Below are 13,406 nucleotides of genomic sequence, written 5' to 3' on the forward strand. Positions count from 1 at the left end.
AAAGATGATCTGGATGCTTATTTGCATATATTTGAGACAGTTGCTAAAAGCCAGAATTGACCAAAGGATCAATGGGCCACTGCGTTGAGTACGTGTTTGAGCGGTGAAGCACTTAGTGTGTACTGTAGGCTGACGCCAACCGATGCCTCTAATTATGGAAGGGTGAAAGCTGCTTTACTGAAGAGATTTAGGTTCACCGTAGAAGGCTTCCGAGATAAGTTTAGGACTGGAAAGGCCGCCGATGGCGAGACTGCCACGCAATTTGCCGCGCGGCTCAGCCACTATTTTGATAGGTGGACCGAACTTTCAGAGACTGCACAGGAGTATGGTGCGCTTAGAGAGCTTCTGATCAAGGAGCAATTCCTCATCAGTTGCCACCCGATCCTGTCACTCTATCTGAAAGAAAGGAAAGCTAAAACGATTCAGGATATGTTGGAATTGGCAGACCAATTTTTGGAAGCACAGGGAGGCACCAATCTCTCCAAGATCAGAAAAGAGGAGCCAGAGGACTCAAAGAAACCGACATCCGATGAAAGAAGAAACCCTCAGAAGCCTGTTCCGAGGTGTTATCTTTGTAACCGACTGGGCCACCATGCTAGCAATTGTCGGACCAATTTTACGCGCCCCAATGATGTCAAATGTTTTAAATGTGGGCGAACTGGGCACAAGGCCGATACATGTCGCAACGGAGTGAAGGAAATTCCTCAAGCCTCCTGTGTGTATGCCCCGCCAAAACATCAAGAAGGAGACATAAACGACGACTTTGTAGAGCTCCGAGACGGAAAAAGAATTCCGGTTGTTAATGCGGTGATGACCCAACGCCCCGAATTTCCCGATAAGGGAATGCCCGTACTTGCCGGAAAATTGGCAGACAAACAAATCACGGTGTTACGAGATTCGGGCACCAGCACCGTGATCGTGCGAAGGGACTTAGTAAAAGACGAGGAGCTCACGGGCGAAACCACTTTAGTTTTCCTGATCGATGGTACGACTAGGAAGCTTCCTGAAGCCAAGATTGAGGTCGATACCCCCTATTACACTGGGAATGTCACTGCACTTTGCATGGAGAGCCCACTGTATGACCTAATTCTAGGGAACATCGAGGGAGTTCGCGCCCCAGACGATCCGAAACCTTTGGAAGAAGAGTTGAAGATCGAAACATCGACGATTGAAGAGCCACGCGGAAATCCATCAGCAGCTGTCGAGAGTACCGTGGCAGCAGACATCCGAACTCAAACAAAGGTTCAGAAAAAACGTTTCCAGCTCCTTTCCACGCCCAATTCCGAAAATAAACCGACCGGGACTCATAACCAAGTCAAACACCAACATCGGCAAACCAAGGACAGGAAATTTAAATTTAAGAACCGGTTGACGATTATCCGTGGTGCAAAGTGTTTTGATTGAGTGCACCGAGTGTTTATTTATGTATCATGGTCATAGTGTTTGTTTGTGTTCTGTAAACTACCCCGTCATAGTTTTGTATACTTGTTCCTCATGTTATATTTCAAATATGTTTGGCTTGTTACGCGAGATATGTATTTTTGTATAGTACAAGTGTAATTGTTACGTGAGAGATGTATTATTGTATAGTACAAGTGTACTAGTTATACGAGCGATGTGTTATTGTGTTAGTCCAAATGTACTTGTGTAACTTGTGTTTGTATTCGATGTATCGCGAGTGATGTGTGATTTGTGGTGGACTGATTTACGGACTTACGGACTCGTGCATAGTGCACCTTAGTGCGCGCTTCTTTTGTGTTTCTTGAATATTATTGCATAATATTATTAAAGTGGGGGGCAGTGTCACAAAAGAGCGCGTAATCCAAGCGCGCGCCGCGTATCACGCAAGCCAGCGAATGAACACGCCGGCCCCGCGGCAACTTCAACAGAGGCGGACAGCGCATACGCCTCAAACAGCAACGCTAACAACGGCGCCGAAAAGTCTGGAAGAGACTCGACGGAGCGACGTTAACCGGAGAGAGGGAGACAGCACACGCGCGCGCCGAGACACCTTCTCACCCGGCGAGTCGACAGACATAACTACAGCGTGAACGCGCGCCAACAGCATGAGTCATCACCCCCCCTCGAGAATGTTCCGACAGCAGAGGTCGAAGGTACGAGAAAAGAGTAGAAGCTTCCCAAGCTTTGGCCATGCTACGAGATCACGACACCGATAAGAATGTTCGAGAACGCCTGTGGAAGCTATATAACCGCCGTGCGAGAATCAGAGGGTGGAAATCCGGAAATTCAGGGAATTCAGGAATTCAGGAGTGCAGTCCGCACCGGTGAAGTGATGTAACGTGAAGACCGAGCGTCTGCGGAAGAAAGGGATTCCCCGGCAAGCTAGTCGACGAGTTCATCGAGCGTCTGCATTTCCGGAAGAAGTTCCTTCTTCGAGATTTGCTCGAGCTACGCCGAGATCGTCTGACTCCAAGACCAACTAGCACGGTGAATACGATTGGACACTTAGTGTTCCTAATTATTTTGTACTTTACGTGTTGGACTCTTAGCGCTTGTCGTTATTTTCTTGTGTTTGTTAATACCCATCTGATTTGCATTGTGTTGTGTCTAGCCTAAGTGTGCAAGTGTGTGTGTAACTGCCTTGTGTGAAGAATATATTTTGTTGTGTTTTGACAACTCTGGGCCCTGACTCGGTCTTTGGACAGCAACCGGCGTTCGCTGGCGCACCAGAGGGCCCATTCTTAATTGTCCTTGCTTTCGTGGGATTATTTTCGGAAGCTGATAATTCGGCTTTGGAATTTAGTCCGGCGTCTGCGCCTCGTTCACGGGGTCTGTGACAAATACATACCCCAACCTGCACCACCTACACAGAATACACCCCGCGAGCTTCATTGACGAGTGCCTGTGGTGCAGAGAAATACCCACACGAAAACACATCACATGGGAGCGCCCCAAGAGGCATCCGCACATAGACAGCCCAATAGTACTGAAACACCCACACATGACGAATAGGCAGTGGGAGGCATGGCTTGAGGACGAGGGCCGGGAGAGCCAATTGGCTCTTCTGTACCAAGCCCAGCGAGCCGCTCGTGCCAATGGAGCCCTGGAATAGGGGCCGCAACCAGTGTGCCTTCTTTTATTTATCTATTTTCAATAAAGTTTTTACTCACTCACTCACTCTCAATTATTGGTTACGTATTTGTGTTTCTTAATGAGGTTACACACACGTTCTGCTGCGACGGAGAAAACGATCTCGCTGACGGTATGCCCGTAGTCCGCCTTGTCGCATTGCCGCTTGCGGTTCTTCAAAATTAAATTGCTTCAAAATTAAATCTAATTATTCCAACACTTCAGTAACTCAACTTGTAACTAAACTTATGCTTTGATATATCTATAAAGAAACGGATGAATTTTGTACTCTACTATTTTTTTCAATTTTCTGTGATTTCTTTTGAATTTCGTCCTCGGTCGTTTCAGTTAATTAATTTTAATTATTCCAGACACTTCAGTAACTCAACTTGTAACTAAGCCTATGCTCTGATATCATATCTATAATGAAACCCACGAAGTTTGTGCTGTACTATCTTTTTCTAGTTTTTCTGTATTTCTTCCCCCATCGTCTCAGGAGGTGAACCGGAAGCGCTGCGCAAGAAACAAGAGTGTCACTCGATTGCTCGTGCAAAACTCGTGCAAAAAGCTTCACAGACGATTACGATACTCCCTAATGCGAAATTTGAGCTCAGCTATATACATGTTTTTATTTCGCGATATATTGGCTGGCGCGGACAATCTGTCTCATGCGGAACGTTGTATACGAAGTGTGGCGCGACTGCCTCGCTAATCGGAAGATCTCGAGAGGCAGCGCGTGGGTGACACGTGCAACTCTGGCGCCATCTCGTAGCATAGTCGCCGCTTTGCGCGTCTTGCGCGGCACTGCGCTTTTCTTCTCACGGTTGAGCCATAGCCCACCTATTGGAAAACCCAGTGTCCAGTGCCATGGCGGATCATGGGCCCAGTGTCGCGCGCTCGATGCTGGGGCTCTGGCAAGGCGCGGCATACTGAGAGGCGCGGGGCGCGGGTGGGAAATGCAGCTCTAGAACGAGATATACGCGCTCCCTGGCTACCGTATATACAGGGTGTTTCATTTTAGCTGCACCAAATTTTTAAAAATTGCCTGTGGCACATAGCACAATTATAATCCTTTATCTAAACTACACGATGAGGCGGCCATTACTTGCACGAGAAATCAAAACGCCTAATTGAATAATTAACATAATTACGCTAATTATATTTTCAAATAATTATTTTACGGCGCATCTTTCAATCTACGAATTATAGCCGCTGAGTTCGCAAGGCGTTTCCACTTGGAACGAATTATCAGGACTGAACCAGTTTCGAGATATTAATTTTCAAAGTGTGCGATGAAATGCATGGGCGTTCCAGTTACTTTTGAGCTTCAATGCATAAAACAGCGTTTTCCTCAAAAAGTTAACTGGAACGCCCATGCATTTCGTCGGACACTTTGAAAATTAATATCTCGAAACTGGTTCAGTCCTGATAATTCGTTCCAAGTGGAAACGCCTTGCGAACTCAGCGCCTATAATTCTTAGATTGAAAGATGTACCGTAAAATAATTATTTAAAAAGTTAATTAGCGTAATTATGTGAATTATTCAGTCAGGCGTTTTGATTTCTCGTGGAAGTAATGGCCGCCTCATCGAGTAGTTTCGATCAAGGATTATAATTGTGCTATCTGCCACAGGCAATTTTTAAAAATTTGGTGCAGCTAAAATGAAACACCCTGTATATATTTAAATACAGAATGCAACAGAGTGTGTTGTCACGCAATAAAAAAATAGAAAAAAAAGCTTAAGTCCATACCACGACTCGAACGTCTGACCTACAAAGTCCATGCCCACTACCTAACCACTACGCCACGCCGGTAGGTGGTGACCCCCGGAATAATTTGGCATGTCAACATGGAGGCGCAGTTTTAGTTTCGCACAGACATGGTAAATGCGCTATTGCCGCGCAACTAAAGCTTACGCCTCTACCAGAAAGAAAATGTTGTCCGTATTCATTAGTATGCCTCAAAGTGCTGCAAGACTGATTTGTTTTGCGGTCGGTTTTTTAAATTATAAAAAAGTATTAAATAAACCGCCGATCCGTAACCCTGCATGGGCTGCTACTGCCGATTTTTAGAGCCGTTTCTTCTTCTATATACGCCCAAGGGAAGTGCAACATTTGCTCAGGTCAACTATGCGATTCAATCGACACGTCCGCGTTGTCACATATATCCGTCAGAGAAGCATCGGTTAGTACGGCTGGCAGCCTTCGGTGACAGCACATATGCGTATACAGCCGTCAGCACATTTAACACGAACGCTCCGTAGCGTGGCCTGAGCCGCTATTCTGGACATTCCGCCATTTTCTTCGAAGCGTGACGCACGCGCGACGCTTACAAAATGGCACCGATAGCCCCGATTTGCTTTCGTAACGTGACGCAAGTTTGACGTTTCGCCTAAGATACTGTAATGTAGGCATTGAACCTAGCGTGGTTGATAAAGCAAAACAGTTTTCATCCCTAGTAAAAATAAAGCAGCTAGCTCAAAGCGTATGATTATTCCATCAAAATCGTTTCTCGCTTCCGTCGTCTGCATGCGCCCAAGCTGTCGTCTGCTTCATTAGCTAGGATGCGTGTCCTCGGGGAATGGAATGAGTCATCGTATATTGGCGCCAACGCGCTTGCTTTCTACCTTGAGACAACATACGCGACCTGCCAGTGATGATCAGCGCATGCTCTAGGCCGCGTAATCGCTAGCTCGTTAAACGCAAGTGACTCAGGCCGACTCGTCTGGCTGAGAAGCGGCCGAATATCATCGATATAAAACCCCTATATATATAAAAAGTAGCGACACTCTCCTCCCTGCCTTACCTCCTCCTCGTTTCTCCTCTCTTTCACGCTCCTTTTTCGACCGTTGCGCCGCCTACACCGCTTGAAACACGTGCACTTGTTTATCTTTCACCGCTGATCCGATTCGACGATCGCCGACTGTGTTCGCCGCTATCGTCGTGCTCCTCGCCAGTCGGTAGACGCTTCTCGGGCGAAAATGGCGATGGAGCGTGATCGTAAACAAACGCAGCCAGCGCCCGGGGGCTCGATGGTCCACGTGATGCCATTAGGCCAATACCGACGCGGCGTCGGCCTCGGACAGGGTGTGCGAGGAGGCGGCGGCATTCTTCAAAGTGTGACGCTACTTTTTATATATAGGGGTTTTAGAACAAGCCAGACTGCAGCGCCGACGGCGGAAGTGGCGGTAGACGCAAGAGGCAAACAAACTATGGTGTCCGAGACGGCACAATGCGCAATGTGAGCGAGCTCGGAGGCCATTTACAAAGCGAACTTCCGGCGTTGCCGTCCGCGAGGGCCTCGTCCGCGTCCCAAACAGCGGATCGCTCGCGCGTGCTCCGACCATTGCAAATGGTGCAGCTTCCTACGATATTAACGGTATCATAGATACTGATGTACTCTTTCCAGACAGGGACATGCAAGGAACGCTGAAATGCACACTTAAGGCCCGTCCACGTTACCGGCACGCCAACTCGCCGTACGCCGTTCGTGGGTCGCCGTTTGACGGCGGTTTCGCTCACGAGCGGCGAGATTTCCTTGCCGTAGACAGGATGGAACCGGGACCCATTTGTGCTGCAGCCGTACAGTGAAGTGGCCAATTAGTGACCGAGGAGTGGTCACCCTGGCACCGACAGCAGCCTCACCGCCGCTGATCGTTCGGCGGCGCCGATATCGTCACTAGGCCTTCTCCGGCTCACTCGAAAGCTAAAGCTGACGGCGCTTCGGAATGAATCACCGACGCTCACAAGCCGCGATATTTTCTCACCGTTGTTGTCGCTCTTCGCTATAATTATACACAAAGAAAGAAAATGCGCTGATATTAGCGGCGCCGTAGGCTGCGATGCGGGCACAAGCGAGCCGGTCGTCTGCCGCCGGTAGCCGTGCACTGCAGCTGAGCTCGACAAGTATCGGAGCTCTCGTTCGTGTTTAACGTTCGACAGTGGATATCGTTTTTCATACAATGTAGAATTTACGTGTCACGTTATCCAGCGGAAAGTATTTTGCTAGGAACAGAAGTTGCTGGTGATGTTATCCATACTATGTGACTGGTGCTACGTTTTTCAGCACAGACAGCCAGCGTATATCTTTGCACTAGAGCTACGGACAATTTTTATGAAGTTTTAAAAGTACAAGAAGTCCTTGCTCAGTAAAAAGAATTATTCTGTTAGCGCAACATTTTGCAAAACTGACCGGCTAAATTCGGGGCCAAGGATCTGGCCACATTGCGCCACGCTTGAAATACGTCGAAGCCGAGAGTCTCTTGTGGTTGAGAGCCGTCAATAAACCTCGTCGAGCGTCCACGCCGCGTGCCGCCGGCCGGCGCCGACGCCGAAAATCCGTCGGAAATCCGTTCCTTGTGGTTGGGCCTTTAGACTGACGCCAGCGTCGCGAGGTGTTGTGCTCTGTTATCTCGGTATGTTTGCAGCGGCTTACGTTAGCTGGAGCGCAGCTCGATTTGACTGCTCGTCTTGTCTTTCGCTTGTGCCTGACTGGCGGGGAGAGTGCGCTCACTTGACATGTCCGTTTCGCCATGTTTCGCTCGTGGCTGCGGCTTCACGCGCGTCCAGAAAACACGTTGCGGTTTGCTTATCTCGGCAAAGCGAAATGGCGCTACAGCTCGCGCGCCTTTCGAGTTTGGCCTCAAAGCTGGAGCTTTAAGGAAATGATAAATAGGAAAAGGAGAGCAAACGCAGGTTTTTGGCGTTTGTAAAAGTTGGACGTTGTAAAGGTTGGATAAACCTGCAAATCCGGTGGCATAGTTGTTCATGATCTTAATTTCTTCTGTTCTCTGGCAGCGTGCATCAGAGTGCTATCGCACTCTAAAAACAAAGAGTTCCGGGAACTCTCTTTCAGGTAGTATCTACTTGTCCCATATTTCACTCCCTTTTCAGGAGTAAAACGCCTCCATCTCGGAAAGAGTACAGCAACTCCCCCGGACAGAGTATTAGTACTCCTCCTAAACAGAGTGCTAGAACTCCTCCCAGAGTACGAATACTCCACCGCACAGGAGCATTAGTACTCCCTCGAACTGAGTGCTTCTACTCCCCCAAACAGAGTGCTTTTACTCCACCCCACAAGAGTATTAGTACTCTCTCGAACCGAGTGCTTCTACTCCCCTAAACAGAGTGCTTGTACTCCTTCTAACAGAGTGCTTGTACTCCTTCAGGTAGAGTGCTAGTACTCCTCCCAGTTGTGGAAAGCACTCGCTATGTAGTGCCATGGTCACATCAGAGGCGATTCACAACACTTACATGTCGGGGATATTTGATTCCTTCATAAGCAGCTCCTGCACTTATGCTTGGTAAAATGGATTTGATCTTTAGTCGCCGAGTCACTTGAATGAAACATCTTTTTTCTCAAAAGGTAAACATTTTATTGATAAAACAGTCACAAGACAAACTGAGTAAAATTTCGAAAAACATAGATACACGCATACAATCCAATTACAAAACTTTTCATGGACCTTACAACAGATCTTGCAATTATACATACATTTTCTTCAACATTCCATCGCTAATGCAGTGAGAAATATTCTTTATTTTCAACTGCAATGTTTAAAAAAATTAAAGTATGCAATGGAAAATCAAACAAAGAACAAGCATGCGCAAACTCGCAAAGTATGGGCACTACTAATGAAGAAAAAGATGTAAACAATTAGTGGCTAGAAAACGCATTTCGAGCACAAACCTCGCGTACTTATATGCCGCAGGTAACCAGATGAGTTGCACAGCATGAGGATGGCAAAGTAATTTGTGCAAGAAAGATTTGTTCATCCATACTATAACACAGCAGCTAGTTTGATAACGTCCTATGTAGCGTATGGATGCTCCTGACTGAGAGTACAGTATATTTAGAAATGTGTTGTATATTTTCATGTAAAGCCGCACGTCTAGTTTTGGGTATATTTCACATAGTTATTCAGGTATGGGCTGCACCCCCTTTTTTCTAAACGCGCATCTTGCCATGGTTGTCCAGCACTATCTGCGCTTGGTGTCAACGCGGTACAGTGGCGTATCATAGCTCCTATTCTGTTGGATGCAAAGCTAGTCTTTTGGCAGGAAGTTCGACTTCACTGTTGGTGTCCTCATGACAGTAATTTCTTGGTGCTGTCGGGATAGTGCCATCCTGCTTTCTCATGCACTGTATTTCCTAGACGGCTATTGCCACAGCAAACTGACGCATTTCACAACTGCTGTGGTATTCTTGTTGTCTATTGTATAATTTTTTTTCTCATAAGACATCACATGATAGTTTATTTCGTACAGATACATATTCTAATGGTCTGATTGTCGCAAAACTAATCAGCTGTTCTTCAAAACATATTTCTAACTTTTCAATGACACCTGCTCCTATGTGCATGTCTCCCGAGAGCATACTTTATCTTGACTTGCCCATCACAGCTCTTACAAAAATTACCAAGTCAAGGTGATTGCCCAGAGCATGTCAGAATTTTATCTTTGTGTGACATACTGTTTTTTGAAAGTTTTCATGCCATTTAGTTACATGGTACACCCAGTATACCCACATTTTAGTTTTCTCGTCCAAATTCCATGGCAACGCATTTTGATGCTTTGGAATGCATGCTCCTCTGCACCATGTGGAGTCGTGCTGAGCTGGCTCCTTGACACCATTTTGCCCTTGCAGCTGCCTTCTTGAGTTTTATAGAAGGGGTGCCTGAAAATATGCGCGCGGAAATGAACACGAGGAAATATTGTGAAACCATTTAAAGACAGTCAAGGAAAAAGTCGTGGCACTGAGAAGCCTTAGCACTAAGTATTTCTACTGTGATGCATGTGAAACATGTAAATGACTATAACAGTCAACTTCCAAACCAATTTCAATTTTTAGACTTAAAGAACGAAAAAAAGAAAACGCCGTTAGGCCTCAGTCCAGCACCAGTGTTACAAAACATCTGAAAGATAAAATGTTGGTGATTGTTGGCACACTTCGTAAACGCATTCCCTCCTCTAGTGGAGAGTGCAGTTGTGGTGTTGTCTGCATCTCATTTCTGACGTTATCAACAAATATAATTCCTGAAGAGAATTCGGCCTCTTTGGCTTATCTAAAACACAAGAAATCAGCCGAAAAAGTAAAGGGAACATAGCTAGTGGAGTTAAGACAAGTATAAAGACTACTCTCGGTGTACACAAGTGGTCAACAATAACGCAAATGTGGTGCTAGAACAATGAGGGGACATGACATGAAAAGGAGTTAAACCACCTTTAAAGAAACCCGTCAAACTTATGAGACCGAATTCTGTACGCTCTGCTTATGCTGCACTTGAAGCTGATTACAATATGAAGTCCTGAAATCTGCAGTCTTTTAACTGAACAGTGAAGCATGTAGTTTTTATGTTACCTACAAAACAATCAAAGAGCGCAAAGCTGTATGACGAATTCAGATGTGTCACAAACAACGCTTGTGACACATCCTAGCCATGTGCCCACTGTGCCCCCCCCCCTCCTCTGGTTATGACAATGCTCAAGCCATAATTTAAGGATCATATTGTGAGTAGGCATGACAATATGGTCATCTAGTTCAATGGATATTACTGGGTGTGATTATAAGAAGAGGTAGCAAAGCCTGTTATGGCAAGCTTACCCACATTTCATGAATAACAAGAAACAGTTCACTGCGGCCTGCATCTAAGCTTTCTAAAAGCATGAACTTATTTTCATTTATGGGGTACGGAGTGGGGTTCATTTTTGACGGACTTGAGTCTTGCTGCAGTTTGAAATCTAGCATTTTACATTCTTGAAGGCATGTAAAAGCTTCAGTTAGAACAACGTTATTAGTTTATTAGGCCAACTCATAGTTTGTGCATGACAAACGACTGGTAAACTACAAGGCAACATTTTACTTTGATACTTTATTTTTCCACGAAAAATATCAGGATGGTAAATACATCTCAATCTGCCCTGCAATAGCAAATATGCGCAGCTTACGCTTGGATCCCACAGAGGAAGGTTGATTTAGCTGTTTATACGACATAATTCTTTAGTGCCGACTGATACTAGCAAATGCACAGGCATATCGAAAACACTAAACGTGGGGACCGAGCCAATAGCAACAATGTAGAACGTCCCTGCCACTATAATCCTACAACAGTAGCCATTATATTCGATTCCGGTGCATAATTCACCGCTTAACCAGTCACCGAGTCCATAGACAAAGCGCCTGTTCACATTCGCACCGTGCTCGGAAGCCGCAACACGAGACACAAAATCAGACATAAATTCACACCAATTTATTACACTGGCAAAAAAAGGTGAGTCTTATTCAGCCCAAAACAAGAATTCCCAATGCGTATTCAGGCAGTTAAACATTACGCGCCAAACTGACCTCACGCAGCGTGCAGCTTTATGCCTGTGGCAAGTTTCTAGCTGGCGCTAACGCTGCACGTAACTTCACTGGCCGCGATTACCCATGGGCGAGCCACACTGTCAAGCGCGCGCCTTAATATAAAGGAAGCATGCCGCCAACAAGCTGACGCCTTTTGTTATGTAACTCCTTAGTTAAACAGCGCTCCGCACACCGTGGACTGCGAAATTGAATAAATTGAAACACACAAAACACACGCCAAGCAAGCTCCACATTGCACGGAATCATGGGCTGGTAAAGAAACCTTTTTATGCGACGCCGCGCCTCACTTATTAGACAGTTTTAGTTTAGCGTGGTTACCGGAATAGCGGGCGTACCGGAATAGCGGGATCGAAGTGCGCATGCGCAGAACGCTAACCGACCCATACCGTTTACCGTGCGCACGCTATTTCTCAGAGTTAACGTTACTGTGTTAGCGTGGTGTACGTAGTGTACGTAAAACATGGCGGCGGTCCCGGTCGCCCGCTTCGAACAGAATTTGGCGTTCTTTTTTTGTAGAATTCACTTCGTTCGTAGCACATGACTGCGTAAACGGCTTTTGCTTAGTCTCATGCCGCTTCGCCGAGAGAGTGTTATGGCTAATCTTGAGGAATTTTCGAGATCACTTCGCGTTTTGAACGCGCCTAAGCCTAACGAGAAAATTTTTTTCTGAGATGCGAGCGACATCTGTCGCTAAAGTCGGGAGATCAACACACAGGATCTCAACCCCACACACAGGATCTCAACACACAGGATCTCAACCCCCATACAAAATCCAAACAAGTTGCCCTGCACCCAAAAAGAAAGCACAAAAAAGTAAAATCAGGAGACAAACAAAAGAACTTAACCATCTGCCTACTAAACATGCAAGGCGGCAGCAGACTGAAATGGGAAGAAGTACAGCGTCAAATCAGCCAGCAAAAAATTGATTTATACGCACTTACTGAAACGCACCTCAGAGATGAGGAAGAACCCAATATACACAACGGTTTAGAGTGGTATGGACAAAATAGAAAAAGGGGCACTAAACGTGGAGGAGGGGTTGGATTTCTTGCACAAACCGCCCAGAATATCTGTACTGGAGAGGACGAAAACTCTTGCCAAGAACACATGTGGATCAAACTAGAAGTAGAAAAACGCAATATATATATATGTGTGATATACATGGCTACATCACCTGAAGAAGAAGAATGGAATAGAAAAATATATGAATGCATCACTAAGGATATCCAACAAAAATACAGTGGACATCCTGTTTTCCTCCTGGGTGATTTCAACTGTCATATAATGGAGCTTGAAGGCAAAGAAAAGAATGCAATGGGCTTCCGCAACCTTGTGGAAAAGTGCCACTTATCCATAGCAAACCTAGACTCACGCTGTCAAGGCACTTACACATGGACACGCCACACTCAAAAATCAGCCATTGACTATGTATTAAACAGCAACCAGGCCACCATGCAACACATCCAAATAAAATCAATGCACATTGATGAAGACAAAGCAGACAGCTGTGGTAGCGACCATAACAGAATTAAAATCCTCCTAGATACCACTACACCTCGCACACAAAAGAAAAAGACAACAAGCACAACAAGGCACTGGAAGACGAGAGACAAAGACAAACTAGAAGAGTTTGCATTACAACTAGAAGAAAACATAGAAAACACGAAAACCTATGAAGAGTTCATCGAACAATGCCTACAAATGGCAGACAAAACTCTTGGCAAGACAAAAGGGATCACCCAAACACGACCCACACCATGGTTTGATAAGGAAGTTAAAGAAGAAATATCAAAACGCAAAAGCCTATCCAGACTACACCGCCATACAAGCGAAAAGGACACCACAGCAAAAGCCAACGCATGGCAAGCCTACTTAAATCAGAAACAAAAGGTGAAACACTTGGTGGCCGAAAAAGTTGACACCACTTTCAAGCAACAAGAAAGCCATATAAT

The sequence above is a fragment of the Dermacentor silvarum genome, chromosome 1, assembly GCF_013339745.2.
Source record: "Dermacentor silvarum isolate Dsil-2018 chromosome 1, BIME_Dsil_1.4, whole genome shotgun sequence".
NCBI lineage: Eukaryota > Metazoa > Arthropoda > Arachnida > Ixodida > Ixodidae > Dermacentor > Dermacentor silvarum.